Source organism: Pogoniulus pusillus, chromosome 5, assembly GCF_015220805.1.
Source record: "Pogoniulus pusillus isolate bPogPus1 chromosome 5, bPogPus1.pri, whole genome shotgun sequence".
Taxonomy (NCBI): domain Eukaryota; kingdom Metazoa; phylum Chordata; class Aves; order Piciformes; family Lybiidae; genus Pogoniulus; species Pogoniulus pusillus.
Genome location: NC_087268.1, coordinates 9,180,825 through 9,205,510, shown reverse-complemented (window position 1 = coordinate 9,205,510; position 24,686 = coordinate 9,180,825). Strand labels below are relative to the sequence as shown.

Here is a 24,686-nt window from a genome sequence, read left to right as displayed (position 1 = left end):
CTGTGTTAGTTTGGAGCAGGCTAGAATGCTTTGGTGAGAAGAACTAGATTACAGGCTGTGGAAAGAAAACAATGGTGATGTCTACTTCACTCATAGGCTTGCTGAGACGTATAGGAACAAGAAATAAAAACCTTAGATAACCACTCTCACTTGGGCTGCATCTTACTCTCTAACCTCACCCTCCCTTTTGGACTAATCCACTTTGCTTCCTAACCCCCCTGGCCAAACCTCTATTCTTCCTTGGGACTGGGGTAAGGTTGAGGGATAGGGGGGAGGTGCAGGAGTGGTTGAGAGCCCCTCCTGGGGACTCAGGTTTCTGGGAGGGGAGTTGTGTTTCTGTATTACTTTTACCTTGTGTATTTCTGTATGTAACGGTATCTACTGTAAAGTTCTGCTTGTATATTGTGCCAGCTGTAACTATAAGCTTCATTCATATTTCCTGAGCCGGCTGAGTCTAGTCTGGGTGATTTCCAAACTATGTGGGGGTGGGGAACACCCAAACCATCACAGATTCTCACCTGATAGTGGTGCCAGAAGCTTAAAACCACCATGCTGCCTCTTCCCTAATGTTATGACAAAACTGCAGTCCAAAGCTGAGGCTTCAGGCCAATGCCACAAAAGATACAAACCACCAAAAAGAAAACTTCTTTCAATTTAATAATTTAATGGCAAGTTGGTTTAATGCCTTATTTCTGATGGGTTCTTATATGTAGGTAGCTATTGTGCAACAGGTAAGATATTAGTGACCCTGATCTATCTGAAGGATGATATATAATGGCAGTGGCTCTAAAGATGCATGAAAGAGATACTACTGTGATATTTCTTTTATTCTGGTGTGATGATATTCCTTTCTTTCAGTGCCAATTTTAAGGGTTTACAGCTGAAGAGTGGAAGTCCACTCTGAACTGAAAACTATTATTTATAATCTGCTTCTTTGTCCAAAGGCTCTTTCACTACTTCCCAATTTAATGATACTAGATTCATAGAATCATAGAATGATTTGGGTTGGAAGGGAGTGTGGTAGTTTAGAACTAACACTCTGGCCAGTTCCTAAGTTATAAACAAGATGTGGGAACTCTGTGGACATTTTTTTAATAGAAAGAAAATAGAATAGAGGCTTGGCTGTAGAAGAAATAATACAGATAAAAGTCTATATCATTTTACTCCTGTTCTCTCTGCTGCTTCTTGCCTCCTCTTCTGATTCTCTGTGCTGGCTGATCTTGCGTGGCTACACTAACCTTGGCTGAGTAGATAGCACTTGGGGCAGGGGTTTCTCGCTGGAGGGAAGGTTTCTCTCTGTAGGTTTGCCCAAGGTGGGGATCTTTGTGTTATAGTTGTAAATATATGTAAGTATATTTTGTACTTATGCATGGGATTTGCTTTGAGATTTTAGCTTGCTGTAAATACATAGCTTTATCTTACTTTCAAACCTTATGAGCTAGTCTGGTGATTTTATTTTGGTGGGTAACTTTAATCCCACCACAGGGACTTTGAAGGTCAGATAGTTCCAACCTCCCTTCCATAGGCAGGAACAGCCTCCACTAGATCAAGTTGCTGAAGGCCTCATTCAACCCAGCCTTGAGCATCTCCAAGGAGGGATGTTGTTAATATATTTAATAGTATTTAGCTGGGTGTGAATTACAGGTGGGGTTTCACTTTCTGTTAATTAAAAAAAAAAAAAAAAGAGATCTAATTTTTCAGTGGAGATTTGCAGGTCTCTGAATTGAACAGCTCCTGTTGGTTCTTTATATTTCCCCTGCAGGGATGGGGACTCCACCACTGCTCCTGAGCAGCGTGATCCAGGGCTTGAAAACCCTCTTGGAGAAGAAATTGTTGCTCGCATCCAACTTCAACCTCCGTCACTGGTAAGAGTGCAAATCTCTGCAGGTTTTATGGTGTTGACTGTCCTGTGTATGCACACAAGCTGAGAAGGTCAGTGCTACCAAGGTCATATGGGAAACTATGCAAAGGCATCACCAAAACTCATCACTAATGTGACAAGAGGAAACTATTTTCTCACCATGGCAGCTATCATACTGGGAGTCCATCCAGCTGGACCAGCAGGAGTTCACAAGCAGAACATTAAACACTATAACGAAGAGTTATAGAGATGTTTTAGTTTGCTTAATAATTGTGTTCCCTGAATGGAGATGTGGTCACTATATATGTGTCCCTGGAGACTTTCAAAACCTGTTTGTATCCATTCCTGTGCAACATGATCTAGAGGTACCTGCATTAGCAGGAGGGCTGGACTATATGATCTCCAGCGGTCCCTTCCAATTCTATGACTCTAAGAGAAGCTATTATACATTGACCTGCATGTGATAACAGATGCCACAATGCATTTGGGATCATCTTCATGGTTCCACATCATTCAACCTCCCCATGAAGACAGAGACAACAGAAAGTGCAGTAGATGCAATGTTAAGGTAAGAACTGTCATTTCCATACTGAGAAAGCTATATATTTGATTGTGGAAAAAGGGTTTTTCTGCTAGGAAGGCCTACTTAGAAGCTACTCAAAGTTTTCATTCAAAGGCAATTCCACCAATTAATTCTCTGTACTTTACTTGCCTTTACTTGGCAGTGAAAAATGAGACCCTGGCACATGCTGCTTGCTAGCATTAAGCAGTCCTTCAACAACAAGCTTGAGGTCTGGATATAGCTACAAGACAGCACTAATAGCACAGGATCAATGACTTCCTGTGACTCAGGCTAGAGGTCAAATCTATACATCCTTTGACCTCTCTGCAATTTTTGACACAGCCACTGATTACTGTTGATCCACTAACAGACTCCAATAGCATAAATAATGTATGACTCCTTTCACTTCAATTATGCATCTCAAGCAAGGCCTTAAATGTAGACAACAGATGTTACTTTCCCCCAGAGCCACGTATGTACCAGGTGCAAAGATTGATGCAGGCACCCTCCCTCAGCAGCCCATCCCTACAAGTGACCTGAAGAAACAATACAAGACTCCCATCCTTATATTGGTTGCTATACCACCCTTCTGTAAAGGGAAATCTTTTAGGATAACACAACCCAGAGAAAATTTTAGGCTTATCTCTATGCTTGGCTCTTGTTGAGAAGAAAAGAAAATATTTGTGATTTAGTCTAGGTGATCCTTCTCTAACAGTGGCAGTTGGGTAGGGTTTATTGTTGACCTGTTTGTTGGACTCATTGATCTTAAAGGTCTCTTCTAACTAGAATGATTCTATGATTTTTGGACAACTGATTTAGCTTAGTATCAATACACTTCTAAGTGAAATCAGGCAGATATTCCAATTCATTCCATCTCTGTAGCCTCTTTTGGACTCTTAACCAGTATTTCCCTCTCCCTTTTGAACTGCAGAGCACAGAACTGGACACTCTGGATGCTTTCAGATTTTCTTGTTACTGAATCATTTTCATGGGAAGTGAGGAACCAGTCCACTTGTGTTCTGTGCAACATTTCTCATGTAATGTCAACCTTCAGAGACCTTGCAGCCCAACAATCTTAATAAAATACAGTGATGGTTAATGGCTCTGGAAGTTGACACAGCAATGGGCTGGACAAAGTGTTGTAGAATATGATATTTCTTCAACCTTTCAAATGCTTTTACTGAGCAATGTGAATTTGGGACTAATTCCCACCTGTGGAAACAAAACACCGTAATGATAGCTTAGTTTTATTACAGGAATTTCTTTTCTTTCTTACTTGGCTTATTGCCTACTCTGTACCTCTGAAATGGTTCACAAAGAGCATATAAACCTTTTCAAATGGAAACCTGTGCTGCAGGAATCCCTTACCATGAAATAGAAACGTTTGGACATGCTATTAGCAAAGATGAGAGGGTGCCAAACATTTGAGAGAAACTTTGTTGCTCTCATTCAGTCCTTGGTAATTAATGTGATTGAGATTTCTTAGTCATTTTACAGGATGATTTTATGGCAAATGAGGCTCTGAGTGACTGTTTGCATAAGAAGTGATATCTCTCTAGGCCAAGGGGACAAGATTCTCCATGGAGTGCATGAAGAGTCAGGTCTGAGAGCCCAGAAGAGAGTCTTGTGCTGATCAAACTGGACCTTTCCTAATGAATTAAGCACTTGTGCTATGCAGCTTGAACAGAGTCTGAGCTCTGTTAAATCCTGTTCCTTGAATGAACCAGAATTGAGTATCTAATGGGGTGATTCATGGTACTGGAGCAGGACTTCTGACAAAGTGATAGGACTAGGGGTGATGGCTTCAAGCTTGAAAAAAGATCAATTTAGATGAAGTTGAGGAGGAATTTTTCCTCCGTGGATACGGTGAGGCACCAGAACAGGTTGCCCAGAGAAGCTATGGAGGCTCCAAGCCTGGAGGCTCCAGGCTAGGCAAAGCCTTGAGCAACCTGATCTAGTGGAAGGTGTCCCTGGCCATGGCAGGGGGTTGGAACTAAATGACCTTTAAGGTCCTTTCCAGCCCAAACCTGTCAATGAAGATATAAGAGAAAAACATCTCTAGGCAATTTGGATACAAATATGGGTACATTTACCTCATTTTCTTCACTAGAAAACATGTAGAAAATTCTTTGATTACAAAAGATTTTGATATGCTTAAGAAATAAACTGCAGTTGTTCAGGATTATTTCAGTGGAATAGAGATGATGAGGATGGTGACAAATAGAGCTTTTTTCACACTAGCAGAACAGAATCCTGTTATTAAGCAACAAAATGGCTAATCCAGATTTGGTTCTATTTACAAACTTAAATCAGGTAAATTACAGCAACTGTTTAGAGCTATTAACTACACTTAAAGCTGGCAGGCATTCCTTGTAGTTTGGTTCAACGATGCAGATATATTCCACCTTGCAAAAAAAATGGTAATATATTCAAATGAAGGGTTATCCAAAGGTCTAATTATATTAAAGGAGCTCTGTTTATTTTCTGATTAATCACATTGATCAAACCATGCAAAGCAACAGCAGCCTGCACATTGAATCATAGAATCAAGCAGGTTGGAAGAGACCTCCAAGATCATCCAGTTCAACCTAGCACCCAGCCCTAGCCACTCAACTAGACCATGGCACTAAGTGCCTCAGCCAGGCTTTGCTTCAACACCTCCAGGGACAGTGACTCCACCACCTCCCTGGGCAGCCCATTCCAATGCCAATCACTCTCTCTGGCAACAACTTCTTCCTAACATCCAGCCTATACTTCTCCCAGCACAACTTGAGACTGTGTCCCCTTGTTCTATTGCTGGTTGCCTGAGAGAAGAGACCAACCCCACCTGGCTACATGGTCTCATACTCCTAATTGTGGTATAATGTTTAAGGTGGTACAACATAGACACAGTGTAAGTGTCTTGGTCTAGACAATTCAACTTCAAAACTGCCCATCTTGAGGTGGTTCCTGTGTGTAGTTTTTTTCCCCATCATTTTGAAGTACGGATGGAAAAAAGTATCTGAGAGATGGTCAGATGGTTAGGTCATCTGAGAGGATGACCTTTAGTTTCCCAAGATTTAAAAAAAATCATTTGTCTTGTTAGAAATAGACCATAGAGTCATAGAAGTGTCAACCTAAGAACAGCATGGCCATCTAACTTAGATGTCTGAGGTAGGCTTAAAGAAATTGCTTCAATTCCTCAGGAGTGTTTGTGTGTAATAAAAGATTCAGTACAATTCCTGCCCAAAAGGTAGCATTTCCAATTCACAGGAAATGTCACTTTTTACAAGTTCCCATGGACTGGAAATTCAGTTTTGTCAGAGACAGAATCAAGTGGCTCTAATGCAAGTGGTGTTTAAGGTCCTGAGCTGATGAGACTCCACACGTCATCGCTAATTGAGACAGCCACTTAAGAATGCTGCTTAATCACCCTGAGATTCTCCTAAGCAACAGGCTATGGACTACTGGAACAAATTTCTTTCCTGTAGGAGTGGTCAGGCAGGTCAGTGGTGGAATCACTATCATAGAATTAGTCAGGGTTGGAAGGGGCCACAAGGATCATCTAATTCCAACCCTCCTGCCATGGGCAGGGACATCCTAGCCTAGATCAGGCTGGCCAGAGCCTCATCCAGCCTGGCCTTAAACATCTCTAGGGATGGGACCTCAACCATCTCCTGGGCAAACCATTCCAGGCTCTCACCACTCTCATGGTGAAGAACTCATTCCTCACGTCCAGTCTGAATCTACTCATCTCCAGCTTCGCTTCATCCCCCCTAGTCCTGTCACTGCCTATCCCTGGATGTGCTCAAGGGAAGGGTGGTTTTGGCACTTTGGGATGTGGTTTAATGGTCATAGCGGTGCTAGGTTGACCACCAAAAATCCATCAACTAATACCTTTGTAGGAGAATGTTAGAGGTGATCCAAATGCTTATGAAACTGTCCTGGACATGGATGCTAAAATCTTGTGAACATGGACTTGGAAGAGTCTGCTTGGTGGGCTTATCTCAGAGTTGCCCATCCTACAACTCTGAGAAGCAGGGACTGGGGATTGTGAGTATCTCACTTTGAGTGGTCATTTGGCACCCCAGTGCTGGGATTGAGTTTGAGAACTGGTTGGAATAGATTGCCCAGGGAGGTGGTGCAGTCACTGTCCTTGGAGGTGTACAAGAAATATGTGAACATGCCACTTTGGGACATGGTTTAACAGCCATGGTGGTGCTACATTGATGGTTGGACTGGGTGAACTTAGGGGCATTTTTCAAATGAAACAATTGTATGATTCTGTGTCAAAACAGAAATGCTACTGCAACTGAGCTTTCTCAGGACTGGGTGTCCTGATGGGAAGTTATATAAGTGAATTTTAGTACTTAGATGCCATTCCTATCTGGAATTTTGGTGTGACTGCATTTCCTTGTTGATCTCATCACTGAGCAGAATCTGCACAGCCCAAACTGCTGAAGCCCTGTCTCGCAGGTTCTCCCAGAGGAGAAACCTTGGAAGGCAACAGTGTGGCCTCTTTTACAATGTCAGTGCTTGTGGAGGGGTTCATCTGATGTGGCTTCTTGTGCCATGTAGCCTCTTGCATGCTTTTCTGCTGCTTCTGCTGCTTTTGCTCTTTGTATCCATGGAATTGGATTGGAATTAGAATGAACTAATCCTTGATTAAGGGTTGAAAGTTTATGAAAAGCCAACAAGTCAGCGTTTGTGAATTAAATGTAACAAGGGACAGCAATGTCCCCTCGTGGTCCAGAACGGCAGTGGTATTCTTGGATGCATTAGGAAGAGTGTGACCAGCAGATCGAGGGAGGCTCTCTTCCCCTTTTCTCTGCCCTAGTGATGTCTCATCTGGAGTATTGTGTCCAGTTCTGGGCTCCCCAGCTTAAGAGGGACAGGGAACTACAGGAGAGAGTTCAGGGTAGGCTATGAGGATGATGAAGGGGCTGGAAGATCTGTCTGATGAGGAAAGGCTGAGAAGCCTCGTGCTGTTTAGCCTGGAGAAGAGAAGGCTGAGAGAGGATCTGATCAATAAATGTTAACAAGATTGGGCCAGTCTCTTTTCACTGATGGCCAGGGTTAGGATGAGGGGCAATGGACACAAAATGGAACACAGGAAGTTCCACTTCAACATGAGGAAAAACTTTTGCTCTGAGGTTGCTGGAGCACTGGATCAGGCTGCCCAGAGAGGTTGCAGAATCTCCTTCTCTGGAGACTTTCCATGCTCACCTGGACATGTTTCTGTGTGGTTTGCCCTAAGCAGTCCTGTTTTGGTAGTGGGGCTGGATTGGTTGATCTCCAGAAGTCACTTCCAATGCCTACCATTCCATGAAATGTGATAAAACCACTAAATAGGTCCATCACTGGTGCAGGTATCTACACTTACATTACACCTAACTTATAAACATACTAATAAATGTGCCTTAATAATCAAATGTTAAAGCTGTAGATTGCAGTACAGTACAACTGATCTTGCAGTACACACCAATGCAAGTTTTTTAAGGTAATAAGCATGCTTTGCATGCAGAAGGAATGTACACAAATCCCATCTACAAAGAGGATTAATCCATTATGTAAATCTAAAGTTGTCAAAGTGATATATTATAACTATTTCTACTGTCAGCTGTTCCACATAGCACAAATTCAGCAATGTACTCTTCCTGGTAGGGGAGAGTATATAAATATTATACCAAGTATTTATTAATGTTAGTGATTTCTATAGCTCCTATTGCAATTATTGATACAGGGATTAATGCACAAAACAGAAGATGAAAATCAAAAGCTAAGAAAAGTAATATCATGTTCATGATCTGATTATAAATTGCTCTCTGTGAAGGAATGACATGACTCAGAATTGCTGCTGGATGCCAGCCTTTAATCAGGGGGGTCATGTTTAGAAACCAGAGCAGGTGGGAGGGAACCAAATGTCATTAGTGATGGCTGCAATCTATGTGAAAAAGATGTAGTCTTCAGCCCTTGCTGTGCTGCATATGAAAGAGAGAAGGAAAGAAGGAAGAGAGAGGGAGTGAGAGGGAAAGAGAGGGAGTGAGAGGGAAAGAGAGAGTGAATGAAGGGAGGGAGGGAGAGAAAGAAAGAGAAAAAGAATCTCTCTAAATGGATACTAATTTGTACCTCACTTACATTCTGGAATAAACTGCCCGGACATGTTATGGATTCTCCTTCTCTAGAGACTTTCCAAACTCACCCAGACATGTTCCTGTGTGGCCTGCTCTAGGTGATCCTGCTTTGGCAAGAGGGTTGGACTTGAAGAGTTCTCTCCCAAGCCTTAGCATTCTATGAAGTGAAAAAGTGGGGTTCTAGTTAATATTTTCCCCTAGGCTTGAGCAGCTTGATCTTTTCTCCTAAGCTCTTTCACTTAGTAAAACTGCTTTGGCAAGGAAGGGTTGCAATCAATGATCTCCAGAGAGCCCTTCCAACCCCTACCATTCTGTGATTCCCTCTGAGGAGTACATACACTACCTTTTTTTGGCATCCAGCACTAGTCATTGAGTGTTTCATCCTTCCTTTCCCACAGAAGATATTTCTGGGGCTTAGGAGAAAAGATTTTTCCTGTTATCATTCATGCTCTCTGTTTGTTTGTTTCCTGGCATGATGGATGTGAATTTACATTGCTAGAACTGTAGCAGTTCAATACAAATGCTATTCAAATACTTTAACGATATTCTGGCCATGGAAACTTCTTTTAGCTATCTCTTGTTGTATCTACTTTCTTTTTAAAGGGCAAAAGAATACGTGTTGCTGTGTCCTGGCAGTGATACTTCTTCTCAAACAATAGGAAAAGTCAGAGCTCTGAGTCAGAGCCTACAAAATGTATTAACCATTTCATCTGTGTTTGGGTTGCACCAAAAAGAAAGGTACAGCAGTACCTTAGACAACAGTTTGAAGTCAACATACAGAAGTTTGAAGGGATTGACCAGCTATGTAGACATGAAATGATAGTAAAATAAGTAGGTTATCTTTTCTCCTAGGTTTTTGATGACTGACCTCTGCAGATTCCTTCTTCAAAATACACCCCCAGTTTCAGTGATCTGAATGTTGACATAGTACAGTAATACATGGAGTGCTACAGTGTGCTGGAGTTTGTAGGAGGTTGGTTGGAGAGCAATGAAGTTCTGTAGAGGAGAAAGAAAGAGAATCAGAGAGAGAGAATCAGAGAGAATCAACCAGGTTGGAAGAGACCTCAGAGATCATCCAGTCCAACCTAACACCCAGTCCCAGCCATGGCACCAATTGCCTCAGGCTTTTCTTGAACACCTCCAGGGACGGTGCCTCCACCACCTCCCTGGGCAGCCCATTCCAATGCCAATCACTCTCTGTGAAGAACTTCCTCCTAACATCCAGCCTATACTTCCCTAACAACTTGAGACTGTGTCCCCTTGTTCTGTTGCTGGTTGCCTGGCAGAAGAGACCAACCCCCACCTGGCTACAGCCTCCCTTCAGGGAGCTGCAGACAGCAATGAGGTCACCCCTGAGCCTCCTCTTCTCCAGGCTGCACACCCCCAGCTCCCTCAGCCTCTCCTCATAAGGTTTGTGTTCCAGGCCCCTCACCAGCTCTGTTGCCCTTCTCTGGACACCTTCCAGCACCTCAACATCTCTCTTGAATTGAGGGGCCCAGAACTGGACACAGCACTCAAGGTGTGGCCTGACCAGTGCTGAGTACAGGGGAAGAATAACCTCCCTTGTCCTACTGGCCACATTGTTCCTGATACAGGCCAGGATGCCACTGGCTCTCTTGGCCACCTGGGCACACTGCTGGCTCATCTTCAGCTACTATCCATCAGTACCCCCAGGTCCCTTTCTTCCTGGCTGCTCTCCAGCCACTCAGTCCCCAGCCTATAGCGCTGCTTGGGGTTGTTGTGGCCAAAGTGCAGAACCCTGCACTTGGCCTTGTTAAATCTCATCCCATTGGCCTCTGCCCACCCATCCAGCCTGTCCAGGTGCCTCTGCAGGGCTCTCCTACCCTCTAACAGATCATCATCTGCTTCTAGCTTGCTGTCATCTACAAACTTACTGATGCTGGACTCAATCCCCTCGTCCAGGTCATCAATAAAGATATTGAACAGGACTGGGCCCAGCACTGATCCTTGGGGAACACCACTTGTGACTGGCTGCCAACTGTATGTGGCACCATTCACCACTACTCTCTGGGCCCAGCCTTCCAGCCTGTTCTTGACTCATATCAGAGTGAATCTGTCCTAGCCACAAGCTGCCAGCTTTGGCATAGAATCAACCAGGTTGGAAGAGATCTCTAAGATCATCCAGTCCAACCTATCCCCCAGCCCTACATTTTACACATTTCTTCTGAAATGGGATCAGGAGAGAGTAAAGCATCAAGGAGTGCCCAGTGGCTCAGCATGCAGTACCTAGAGCCAACTCTATGGTCTGAGGCCTGGCTTAATCAGTGACTACTCTGAGCTCTGTCTGAAGTTATAGTTGAGGTTTGAGTGTTACCTTTGTGTTTCATTATGCTTAATTCTGCCATGATGTTTGCTTCAAGACTGCAGAACCTTCTTGATGATTGTGTCCTTGGAACAGACAGAGAGGTTTCAAAGAAAAATGTATTTTTGAAGAACTGCCCTTTTTTTCTTTCTTTTTTTTTTTCCAGAGTAGCATTTAATTAGAGAAAATAGGCAGTAATTAAACTTCCCTTCAAAACCAACAAAATCTGTCAGCGCTGAGCAGCTGAATGTTGCTTGACATTCTCTTTCACTCATGTGAGAGATGCTACAGAAGATATCTTAATATCTTGAGTCTTTAAATTGCCTTTTTTTAGCTTTGAAGTGGTTGTTGTTTTTCCCTGGATCATTGTTGATTGTGTCACAAAGGTCTTTTATTTTTGCTTTCTGCAAATACTGAGTCAAAGCATCTTGATTGTTTTTCTTTGACCATGGGAGCAAAAATCCTGAACAATAGAGTTTGTGTTTGTAAAGCAGCAGTATGATGAACAGGAAGATGATAAATTCTTTGCTGGATTCCAGGAAAGAAGATGGCTTTATCTAATTATCAGGTACCTTTCCCTCTAGGAGATCTTTGGCTTTCAAGAGTGTTAACCTTCCCTTCCTGGCAGTACCAGGATACCTCCATTCTGGTAAAATTCCTACTGCTGAGATTTCAAAATTGCAGTCAACTGCCTCCTCTAGTTAGAGCATCAGACTTTCTATCCACATCTCAAGTTGCTTTACAGAAATTGCTTCTTGTTCATAGAATCAACCAGGTTGGAAGAGACCTCCAAGATCATCCAGTCCAACCTAACACCCAGCCCTAGCCACTCAACTAGACCATGACACTTAGTGCTTCAGCCAGGCTTTGCTTGAACACCTCCAGGGATGGTGACTCCACCACCTCCCTGGGCAGCCCATTCCAATGCCAATCACTCTCTCTGGCAACAACTTCATGCTAACATCCAGCCTATACTTCCCCTGGCACAACTTGAGACTGTGTTCCCTTGTTCTATTGCTGGTTGCTTGGGAGAAGAGACCAACCCCCACCTGGCTACAGCCTCCCTTCAGGTAGTTGTAGACAGCAATGAGGTCACCCCTGAGCCTCCTCTTCTCCAGGCTAAACAACCCCAGCTCCCTCAGCCTCTCCTCATAGGGTTTGTGTTCCAGGCCCCTCACCAGCTTTGTTGCCCTTCTCTGGACATGTTCCAGCACCTCAACATCTCTCTTGAACTGAGGAGCCCAGAACTCAAGGTGTGGCCTGACCATTGTTGAGTACAGGGGAAGAATAACCTCCCTTGTCCTACTGGCCACACTATTGCTGAGCCAGGCCAGGATGCCATTGGCTCTCTTGGCCACCTGGCCACTCTGCTGGCTCATGTTCAGCTACTATCTATCAGTACCCCCAGGTCCCTTTCCTCCTGGCTACTTTCCAGCCACTCTGTCCCCAGCCTGTAGCACTGCTTGGGGTTGTTGTGGCCAAAGTGTAGAACCCTGCAGTTGGCCTTGTTAAATCTCATCCCATTGGCCTCTGCCCACCCATCCAGCCTGTCCAGGTCCCTCTGCAGGGCTCTCTTACCTTCCAACAGATCAACACCTGCTCCTAGCTTGCTGTCATCCCTAATACCTTACCTTGTTGAGACAGAAGGAAATTTTATATGGATTCTGGTATTTTGGGGCTACAAAGTGCCTTCTGTAAACTCACTGTGCAAGGAAGGGACAAGCTGGATGGGCTGCATGGAGATTGGGTTTTTGCTGATCTGCTCTTTAAGGCAGGTTTCTCAGAGCTCTGCTGTTAACATTTTAGAGGGACTCTCATTACTCCCCTTTTCATTTCTTTCAGTTTGCCTCTGTAGACTGATGTGATACAGGAGGGAGGTGAGGCCAAGCAAAAGACCTACCTACCACCTGATTTATAGCAGAGTAAAGCTGTGTTTGTAGCTTAGTCTTTTCCATTTTCTGACTTTCTTAAATGTCTAAATTTGCCCATAATATCTTGTGTAGAATTCCTGACCAAATTTAAGCTTGTAAATAAACCTAAACCAGTTCTGTATATAGTTTGAGGGTGGGGTTTTTTTGGGGAAATTAAAAGTAATTCTATTTTTAGAATTCCCACCTCTGCCAATTAGTTCCCCAAACCTCTCTACAACACTGCTTCAGCAACCTAGGAGTAAGGACTTTTTTCTTCACACTTAGAAGGAACATCCTGTGTTTCAGTTTCTGTCCATTGAGCCTTGTCCTATCACAGGACATGACTGAAAAGAGACACCCACTCTTAAGATATATTCAAACACTGATCATATCCTCTCTCAGTCTTTTCTTCTCCAGGCTAAACAGCCCCAGGGTTTCTCAGCCTTTCCTAACCCCAGCCCCTTCATCATCCTTGTAGGCTCTGTTGGACTCTCCCCAGTAGTTCACTGTCCCTCTTGAACTGGAGAGCCCTAAACTGGACACAAAGCTCCAGATGAGAGCACACTAGGGCAGAGAAAAGAGGCAGGAAATGTACCTATCTGGGTAGCCACAGAATGTCACTAAATCAGATGAGATTTTAGCATACTTGGTGAGTATTATTGCTTGATGTGGTTGAAAAGAAATGTCCAGGAGCGAGCACTGTGTTCCAGTTTCATTTTCTTCAGAGCATGTGGAAATTGCTTTGTAGATGAGTTGGTGGTTCAGTGGCAGATTTTTTTGGCTGTGAGTTTGTTGTAATCATTATTATTATTTAATATGAATAGTTCAGCTATGAGCAAAAACTCTGTCATGCACTTAAAATACTGAAAAGTCCTTCTTCAGAGCTCTGGTTGGAAATTCCTGCATGAATACTGGCTTCAGTTTTGGGCTTCCCAGTGAAGGAAAGACAATGAGGTGGCAAGAGAAGGCAACTAAGCTGATGGGGGGTCTGGAGAACAGGTCTGGTGAGGAGCAGCTGAGAGAAGTGGAGCAGTTTAGTCTGGAGAAGAGGAGGCTGAGGGAGACCTCACTGCTCTCTATAGATCCCTGAGAGGAGGTTGGAGTGAAGTGGCATTCAGTCTCTTCTCTAGTATCAGATGACAGAACAAAATCAAATGGTCTGGAATTGTGCCAGGGAAGGTTTAGGTAGGAGATTAGGAAAACTTTCTTTGCTGCAGGAGTGGTCAGGAATGTCCAGGCTGCCAGGGAGGTGCTAATTTCACCATCTCTGGAGGTGCTCAAGAAACACGTGCACATGGCATGCTCTTCCAACAGAAACAATTCTGTGATTCCATGTGTGAGGGATGCTGTACCTTTTATTTAATTCACCTTGACTTCCTTGGTAGCCCTCTGAACAGCTTTTTTTATTGCCTTAGGAGTATAGCTGGTTCACTACAGTGTCTTCACAAAAAGCATTATCCATCATGGTTTTACTACTGAAAGAGAAGGAGGCATCCTCCTTGCTTAGAAATATTTCTCTGCCTGGTTTTTGAATCACTATTATTAGTAAGACTGACTTTGCAGAGTGCTCTTTTTGTTGTGTTTTCATTTCTGTGAAACTTAATTCTGACATTCCAAGGGATTTTTAATTTTTTTTTTCCCAAAGAAATTGAATTAAATTAGCTCAGAATCATAAAATTGTTTCAGTTGGAAGAGAACTTTAAGATCATGGTGTCCAACTATTAACCTAACACCACCATGGCCACTAAACCATGTCCCAAAGTGCCATGTCCACATGTTTCTTGAACACCTCCAGGGGTGGTGATTTCACCTCCCTCAGCAGCCTGCTCCAATGCCTGACCACTCTACCAGGAAAGAGCTTCTTCTTAATGCCCTGTATAAACCTCCCCTGTCTCAATTTCAGGTCATTTCCTCTTGTTCTATCACCTGATACTAAAGAGAAGAGACCACCTCACTACACCCTCCTTTTAAGTAGTAGTAGAGAGCAAGGTGATCTGTGGGATCTCTGAAAAGCTGTACCCCCTTTTCTTCCAAGTTCATAGAATCAACCAGGTTGGAAGAGACCTCCAAGATCATCCAGTCCAACCTAGCACCCAGCCCTATCCAATCAACCAGACCATGGCACTAAGTGCCTCATCCAGTCTTTTCTTGAAGACCCCCAGGGACGGTGCCTCCACCACCTCCCTGGGCAGCCCATTCCAATGCCAGTCACTCTCTCTGTGAAGAACTTCTTCCTAACATCCAGCCTATACCTACCCTGGCACAACTTGAGACTGTGTCCCCTTGTTCTATTGCTGGTTGCCTGGCAGAAGAGGCCACCCCCCACCTGGCTACAATGCCCCTTCAGGTAGTTGTAGACAGCAATGAGGTCATCCCTGAGCCTCCTCTTCTCCAGGCTAAACACCCCCAGCTCCCTCAACCTCTCCTCATAGGATTTGTGCTCCAGGCCTCTCACCAGCTTTGTTGCCCTTCTCTGGACATGTTCCAGCACCTCAACATCTCTCTTGAATTGAGTGGCCCAGAACTGGACACAGCACTCAAGGTGTGGCCTGACCAGTGCTGAGTACAGGGGAAGAATAACCTCCCTTGTCCTGCTGGCCACACTGTTGCTGATACAGGCCAGGATGCCATTGGCTCTCTTGGCCACCTGAGCACACTGCTGGCTCGTCTTCAGCCTACTATCTATCAGTACCCCCAGGTCCCTTTCCTCCTGGCTGCTCTCCAGCCACTCAGTCCCCAGCCTGTAGTGCTGCTTGGGGTTGTTGTGGCCAAAGTGCAGAACCCTGCACTTGGCCTCATTAAATCTCATCCCATTGGCCTCTGCCCACCCATCCAGCCTGTCCAGGTCCCTCTGCAGGGCTCTTCTACCTTCCAACAGATCAACACCTGCTCCTAGCTTGGTGTCATCTGCAAACTTACTGATGCTGGACTCAATCCCCTTGTCCAGGTCATCAATAAAGATATTGAACAGGACTGGGCCCAGCACTGATCCCTATGGAACACCACTAGTGACAGCTGCCAACTGGATGTGGCACCATTCACCACCACTCTCTGGGCTCTGCCATCCAGCCAGTTCTTGATCCAGCACAGAGTGAATCTGTCCAAACCATGAGCTGCCAGCTTGACTAGGAGCTTCATCTTCTGTAAAGCCATCCTTGCACTGTAGTCATCATTTAAGCTTCCTCCTTTTTTATTTCTGAGAAAAGTATCTAATAATTTTAAGATTTGTTGAGCATTCAGGGAAAAAGTAAATATGACTTAGAGGGGAAAAAAAAACAAACTCTAATTTGGCAAAATGGCGTTCTAGGTATTTTTCTGACTGATTGTAATGATTTGAGAATGATGTGCTTCAAAACTTGAAAGTTAACTGATGTGTATAACATTTTGTGGTGAAAAGAGGAGTTTTTAAGTGTGAGAGACCAGTGGCCCACCCTGTCTCCTGTAGCCATCTAGGTATGCTCTCAGGACCTCTAGCTCTCTGCTGACTGATGAGGAGGCATGTACCTACACTGAAAAAGGGCTCACCTGCAAGTCTGCTCAAACAAGGTGCTTGAGTTCCATGAACTTCTTGTTCTGCTTTGCTCTGTGACAGGTTTGTGTGTACCTTGTGTTTGCGTTACTGAGCCAGATCTGTCATTTTAAGCAGAGTTTTCTACTGTGCAGTTAGGAATCCTTTGTGTTGCCACATTACTAGCAGATGCCTTATTTCTTTAATAAAACTGTTAAATGATGTATGTATCTATAGAAACTAAATGCAGAATCACAGAAATACCTGCTGGATATCTGCTTTTGGGAAAAAAAAAACCATATTCCCAGTCTTCTGAGAGTAATAGAAATATTTTAGATTGTATTTTACCATGTAAGTATGGAGTTTTTACCCATTAAAATGATTCTGGTTTAGTTTAGTTTTGTTTTTTTTTTTTCATTGCCAAGCTAAAAAAAATCAAATATCTTTACTACTGGATATTAGGAAGAAATTCTTCACAGAGAGAGTGATTTCCCATTGGAATGGGCTGCCCAGGGAGGTGGTGGAGGCACCATCCCTGGGGGTCTTCAAGAAAAGATTGGATGAGGCACTTAGTGCCATGGTCTGGTTGACTGGCTAGGGCTGGGTGCTAGGTTGGACTGGATGATCTTGGAGGTCTCTTCCAACCTGGCTGATTCTATGATTCTACAGATCTGTGCAGAAGCTCTTCTAAGGTTTGGTGTATGTTCCTTGAACCTTTCTGGAAGTGTTTTTCTGTTAAAAGTTCCTTGTGTCTTTTCAGTAAAAGTAAGAGCCTCATGGGGAGCTGGAATTGTCGTGGAGGCTGTAACCAGGTGGGGGTTGGTCTCTTCTCCCAGGCAACCAGCAATAGAACAAGGGGACACAGTCTCAAGTTGTGCCAGGGAAAGTATAGGCTGGATGTTAGGAGGAAGTTGTTGCCAGAGAGAGTGATTGGCATTGGAATGGGCTGCCCAGGGAGGTGGTGCAGTAGTGGTACCTGGAGGTGTTCAAGCAAAGCCTGTCTGAGGCACTTGGTGCCATAGTCCCATGGTCTAGTTGATTGGCTAGGGCTGGGTGCTAGTTTGGACTGGATGATCTTGGAAGTCTCTTTCAACCTGGTTGATCCTATGATTCTAATTCTCATCCAGAGCCCACCATGTCAAAAATAGTGTAGAAGCCCAAGAACTAAGTGTGAGCTATGCTACACTTTCATGACTCCTTTTTGAGAGAGTCAAGTTCTTCTAGACTGTATCTCAGAACCGATGGCACTCGTAGTCAGAGTATTTTGGGATAAGATTCCTTTCTGAAAATGTCTTGAGGCTGGTAACCATTCTTCAAATGAGCTTTAAAAAATCATTTGATAGAACAGTTGTTTTTTTTTCTTCTAAAGTTGCATCAAGCTGTGATAGGTTTTTATATTACTGAAAGTTATTTGATACTTCCTTCTTAATGAAGAATGTTGTCCTAAAACAGAAAGAAACTGCACACAGTTTAAATTGATTCTTTTAATTTTCTTGCATGGACTAGCATCTGTTCTGCCTGACAGTCTGTATGATTTAAACCCTTCAGTCTACAGGAGTGAAATAATGTAAAGGATAAGCATAATTTTACTTAATGGGTACTGTGGTCATAGAATCACAGAATGGTAGGGGTTGCAAGGGACCTTTGGAGATCATCCAGTCCAAACTCCCTGCCAAAGCAGAATCATCTAAGGCAGGACACATGGGAACAGGTGGATTTGGAAAGCCTCCAGAGAAAGACAATCCACAACCTCTCTGGAGAGCCTGTTTCAGGGCTCCAGCAATCTCACAGGAAAGAAGTTTTTCCTTGTGTCGAGGTGGAACTTCCTGTGTTCAGTTTGCCCCTTGTCTTAGTACAGGGCACCAGTGAGAAGAGACTGGCCCCTTCTTCTTTACTACTACCCTTAAGATATTTGCTGATGTTGGTCAGATCCCTTCTCAGCCTTCTCTTCTCCAGGCTGAACAGGTCTCTCAGCCTGTCCTCATCAGACAAATGTTCTATTCTCTTAATCATTCTTATAGTCCTCTCTTGGATTCTCTCCAGTAGTTCTCTGTCTGTCTTGAACCTGGGAGCCCAGAACTAGACATAATACTCGAGATGAGGTCTCACTGGAGCATGCTGTAATGTCATCATATCAATTTGTCAGACCAAAGTTTCTATGTTGGCAACTGACTACCTGTTCTTATTCTGTCCAGAAGATACTGTACTTACCAGAGCTGACCAGAAAGGTCGTAGTCTGACAGCCCCAAGCCATTTCTCTTATCAATAATTTAGTGTAAAGCAGGAATGGTTGTTCATTTCTGTCTTCATGGTCCTTTTAGGACTTCAACTGAAACTAAATATTTTATGCAATTGTTTCTGCCTAGCATCTTGTCAAATGGAAAGGTGGGATTACTGAGTCCTGATATGATAACATTTTCAATTTAATCTTTCTCTAAAATTTATTCCTAACATTCCAAGGGATATGTTTTTGTAAAAGAAATGGAATGAAAGTAGCTAAATTAGGTGCTTCAATAGGTTCTCTGGAAAGCAATATCCCTCCTTCTTCTGAGTCCATCTTACATCATGTTGGTATTGTAATCATCGTTTGGCTTTCCTCATCTATCTGACTTCTTTCTCCATCCTCAATTTGCATGTCACAATATTTAGAAAACAAACAAACCCCCCAAAATTCAAACAATCAACCACCTAAAACCCCATCAAAAACCCTTTAAAATGATTAGTTGAGAATCTTTCTGGTGTATAGAACTTTGTTTCAATCCTAGAATAATTGTGTCTTATTTTGCCATCACTATTGTGAAGAACTGACACATTGATCCTTCTACCTTAACCAAGAGTTTATCTGCTAAGAAAATTGACTCACTTATATGGATCTGGAAATAATTAAAATCTTATTAATAAGATTAATTGAATTAATAGAAATATTTGTGTAAGATTAAGTAGTGAACTATTGAACATATTTTTTTTTAAGACATTATGGATCATAAAGCCACAGACTATCTCAAGTTGGAAGGGACTCACAAGGATCAAGTCCAATTCCCCACTCCTTGCAGAGGTACCTAAAACTAAGCCTATGACTAAGAGCATGCCCAGACATGCCTTGAACTCCAATAGACGTCCCTAAACAACTGGTTACAGTGGCTGACCAGCCCCTCTGTGTAGCACCTTTTCCAGTTCTGGGCTCCTCAATTCAAGAAAGATGTTGAGGTGCTGGAACATGTCCAGAGAAGGGCAACAAAGCTGGTGAGGGGCCTGGAGCACAAATCCTATGAGGAGAGGTTGAGGGAGCTGGGGTTGTTTAGCCTGGAGAAGAGGAGGCTCAGGGGTGATCTTATTACTGTCTACAACTACCTGAAGGGGTATTGTAGCCAGGTGGGGGGTGGCCTCTTCTCCCAGGCAACCAGCAATAGAACAAGGGGACACAGTCTCAAGTTGTGCCAGGGTAGGTATAGGCTGGATATTAGGAAGAAATTCTTCACAGAGAGAGTGATTTCCCATTGGAATGGGCTGCCCAGGGAGGTGGTGGAGGCACCGTCCCTGGGGGTCTTCAAGCAAAGACTGGATGAGGCACTTAGTGCCATGGTCTAGTTGATTGGTTAGGGCTGGGTGCTAGGTTGGACTGGATGATCTTGGAGGTCTCTTCTATCCTGGCTGATTCTATGATTCTATTCCTAATGCTGAGTTTGAACTTCTCTGATTCAGTTTCATATCATTGCTTACTGTGTCCTATTGCTGGTCACCAGAGACCAGCAACTGCCTCTCCACTGCCCTTCTTGAGGAACTTGTAGACAGAGATGAGGCCACCTGTGAGCCCTCTACTGTCCATGCTGAACAAGCAAAGCAACCTCAGCTCCTCCCCATAATTCTTGCCCTTTGTTGATTTCACTGTTCCTGATGCTGTTGCTTCTTGCTCACTGCAGGGTGGCTGGACTGGATGACCTTTAAAGGTCCTTTATCACTGTTATATTAGTCAGTGGTGGACAAAACAACATCAATAGAAGGATATGTGGATATCAAAGTAGCCAAAGCTGTTAATACTGTAGCAGCAGTCATTTTTTATGCCACTTTACAAATCATGGAAACTCTACAAGTTGTGGAATACAATGATTGGATAACATGTTGTTTTTAACATTCTGGTTGGTAACAGTGAGGTGTTTGCTATCCTGGCACAGACTACTTTCAGTTCTTTGTTCTAAATTTACTATGCTTCTGTACTAATGTTACAGTTTACTATGTTTCTAACCTCAATCTTGTGTCAAGGCTACACAGGGATGCACTCTAGCTGACTCCCTCCCTTGATTCTCACAGTCCCTTCCAACCCAAAACACTCTGATTCTATAACGCTCAAAGATTCCAGTAGCAATAACCAATTTTTCCTCCTAAAACACATATATTTTTCTAATGTGATAAATGTAAAATCTTTGGAAAAGATGATGTTGATGTTCTCCTCAGAGAAGTTGTTTAGTTTGGGTTTTGGACTTTTTTTCTTTAGTGTGATTTAATCACTGAGCTGACATCAGTCCATAAAGAATAAGAATCCAAAGTCCTCACTATTCAGGCAACTGCCCAAGCCTTCCACAGGCTTCTAGAGGTGAAATATCCTTGCAGATACTTGTCCTATCCTCTAGACTCATGAAAGCTGTTGTTCTCACCCCCTGTTCAATTACTTCCCTCTCAATGACTTTTAAAGCATTTTACACACGTTGAAAAAGTAACGTCAGGAAACAAGAGAAAACCACCTCAGAATAGTGGTTGTGGGCATACTCCTGGGAGATGCAAGACATAGGTTCAAATCCTCCCAATTAATTGTGTGGCTCTTAAACCCTAGATAAGTAACTGACTGAAAAGAAAAGAGAAAAATATAGCTTTAAATATTTCCAATAATAGAGGAAGGTGAATGTCATTTGTGGTTTCAGCAGTGAAAATTTTGCTTGTGTCTGAGAGCCACAAAGATGATCAGAGAGTTGAAGTGCGTCTCCTGTGGGTATAGGCTGAAAGAACTGGGGTTTGTCAGCCTGGACAAAGAAAGGCTCTGGGGAGATCTTACAGATGCATTTCAATATCTGAAAAAGACCTAAAGGAAGGCTGGGGAGGGACTGCTTAGAAGGATTTGCAGTGATAGGACAAAGGGCAGTAGTTTGAAACTGGAGCAGGGTAGATTTAAGTTGGACATTAGGAGACAGTTCTTCACAGTGAGGACATACATTGCTCAAAGATGTGGTTGAGGCCCTGTCCCTGGAGACATTGAATACCAGACTTGATGTAGCCCTGGACAGCCTGGTCTAGTTAGAGGTGTCTTGGCTGACTGCGGGGGGTGTGGACAAGATAACCTTTGAGGGTGCCTTCCGACCCAATGAAATCTGTGAACCCGTGATCATAGAATCATAGAACCAACTAGGTTGGAAGAGACCTCCAAGATCATCCAGTCCAACCTAGCACCCAGCCCTAGCCACTCAACTAGACCATGGCACTAAGTGCCTCATCCAGTCTTTTCTTGAACACCTCCAGGGATGGTGACTCCACCACCTCCCTGGGCAGCCCATTCCAATGCCAATCACTCTCTCTGGCAACAACTTCCTCCTAACATCCAGCCTATTACTTCCCCTGGCACACCTTGAGACTGTGTCCCCTTGTTCTGTTGCTGGTTGCCTGGCAGAAGAGACCAACCCCCACTTGGCTACAGCCTCCCTTCAGGTAGTTGTAGACAGCAATGAGGTCTGCCCTGAGCCTCCCCTTCTCCAGGCTGCACACCCTCATCTCCCTCAGCCTCTCCTCACAGGGCTGTGATACAGATGATAGATACAGTTGGCTCCTTACTGCTTTTCCAAGATATGATCTAACTCTACTTTTTTTAAGAAGCCACACATAAAAGTGTTTCAATTAAGTGTTATTATGACATTAGACTGATTGTCCCTTGAGCTACATTCCCTGCAGCTATGTCCTGCATGCTGTTAAGCCCATCTGTCCCCAAGGGCTAGTAATTAAATTTTATTTCCTTCTTCCAAACTGTTTACCTTGATCATAATTCTGATATGACATCTCTTATTGCGTCTCTGAATTTGTGGGGGTCTATATGGTGGATCAGTGTGATGCTTCTGATAATTTCTCTAGAGTGAGCACCCTAAAGAATGGTAAGGGCTTTGAATCTCAAAATATTTGTTATATCAGTATTGTACATTGTAGACATCCAGTATATCATCATAGAATGGGTTGAGTTGGAAGGAACATAAAGATCATCTACTTCCAAATTCTCGGCCACAGGTAGAGACACTGTCTGCTAGACCAGGTTGCAAAAACCCTCATTATAAAAAATGTCTTCCTAATATCTGGTCTAAATCTACCCTCTTCCAGCTTAAAGCAATTCCCACTTCTATCACAAGGTCTTGTAAAAAGTCCTTCCCCAGCTTTCACGTCATCCCCTTCAGGTGAAGGTCACTATAAGGTCTCCTCAGAGCCTTCTCTTTTCCAGGCTGAACAGCCTGAACTCTGAACTCGTAACTGAACTCTTCAGTGCATTAAAAGCTCAGACTAAAACCAAATTAGAGCAAGTTTGTGAACAAAATTGTCCCCTACTAACTTTGTGTTCCAGTGGAGTGAGTCTTTCTATCAGACTGTTCACAATATAGCAACATTCAGTAGCTTCCAGGTTGCAAAACCTCTGTACAACTCTCTGTGGATCTCAGGAGTTCTCCTCTTCCTGCCATCCCAGTAACCTGGTTGTTGGCTCTCTCATTATTTCAGCAGCCTCTAATTCTTTGTGTATGCCTCAGGTTCCCTTCAAGCTTTCTTTGCTCGTTCATAGCTTGTTCTCACATAGCCCATTGCAAGAGGCTCCCTTAGCCTTCTCTTTAGCTGTGTTCTTCCATCCAGTCTCATAACCTCCCTTGTGAGAGAAGACAATCTTTTTTTTTCCAACAGCTCATGGTATGTGAAAGTGAGCTGCAATCAATTTAAATGGATACTACAACTATAGAGTTTTCAGTCCAACAGACAGAACACTCTTCTCTTATTCTCTTTAGCATCTTCACTGTGGTGGTTAATTTTCTAGATTTCTGAGCTACTATCTCAGGAGGGGCTTCAGATACCTCTGGAGATCCACTGAGTTGGCACAAGGGCAAATCAGATTTCTAACTAGACAAAAGGAAAGTAAATATAGAATCATGAGATCATAGAATCCTTTAGATTGAAAAAGACCCTTAAGACCAAGTGTAACCATGAACCTAACGCTGCCAAGTCTACCATTAAACTATGTCCCTAAATACCATGCCTTATAAACCTCTAAGTGTGGCAACTCGACTACTTTCCTGGGCAGCCTGTTTCTGTGCTTGGCAACCATTTCAGTGAAGAAATTTTTATTGCTATCCAGCTTAAATCCCTCCTGGCACAAGCTAAGGTAATTTCTTCTCAGTGCATCACTTGTGACCAGGAAAAGATACCAACACCCACCTTGCTTTAACCTCCTTTCAGGTAGCTATTTCAGATCTATATTTCCCACATTCCAAATCATGCTGCAGTATTCTAGGTGTCACACTCTGTTAGTAGAAGATTAGTAGAAACCTAACATCCAATCTGAACTATTCATAGAAGCACCATAGCTGGAAAAGACCTTCAAGATTATCAAGTCAAATCATTATCCAACTCTACCAGAGCCACTACTACACCATATCCTTGGGCACCATATCTAGAGGGCTTTTAAATACACCCAGGGACAGCAATTCAAGCAATTCCCTGGGCAGCCTGTTCCAGACTTTGTGAACCCATTGGGTATAGATTTTTTTTCCTGATGTCCAACCTAAACCTCAGTCAAGCATAAATGACAACTTCAATTTAAAATCCCATATACTAAATCAGTTTTATTCTTGATACTACAGCTTAAGCATCTCAGCTGAGAAGCTTAAGTGTACTAAAACTGTTGTTTGACCACACTGTAGGAGACAGTTCCTGCTTCAGAAAGCCTGCAGTCAGAATGGACGAAATCCTGTTGAGCACAGCTCTATTACCCTTGATACAAAGACCAAATTTAACTGACACGCTCAAGGTCAGAGAAGGACTATGACAAAACTGAAGCAAGATCTTCCAGATTCCAGCCCAGTGTGCCTGAGCCAGAAGATAATTCTACAAATCATGCAGAACACCACCATTTATTTTCATACCAAGTGCTCTCTTTCATGCTGGTAGTTCTCCAGCACCTTTTTGCATGGCTTTCCATTTCTGCCACAGAGCTTTCCTCCTCTAGGTGCTATTCCAGCCACACAGCAGTTATTGAAGTTAGCCATGGGCATTAGCTCTCTCTGAAAGCAGTTTTCAAAAGGGAAAGCTTTTGATCATAATGAAGGTTGGATGTTAGGAGGAAGTTCTTCCCAGAGAAAGTGATTTGCCATTGGAATGGGCTGCCAAGGGAGGTGGTGG

The 24,686-nt window shown here is 43.4% G+C and overlaps 1 long non-coding RNA gene across 2 annotated transcripts in view; it reads left to right on the top strand.

Annotated features, from left to right (window-relative positions):
* Positions 1-24,686, top strand: part of LOC135175645 (uncharacterized) — a 106,566-nt gene that overhangs the window by 64,962 nt on the left and 16,918 nt on the right. Inside the window, exons 2-3 of one of the 2 annotated variants that reach the window (XR_010302417.1) lie at positions 1,763-2,429; positions 3,355-3,675. This is a non-coding gene — a long non-coding RNA (uncharacterized LOC135175645). Of the gene's footprint in view, positions 1-1,762; positions 2,430-3,354; positions 3,676-24,686 lie in introns of those variants that run through there. The other variant, XR_010302418.1, reaches the window with a different exon arrangement.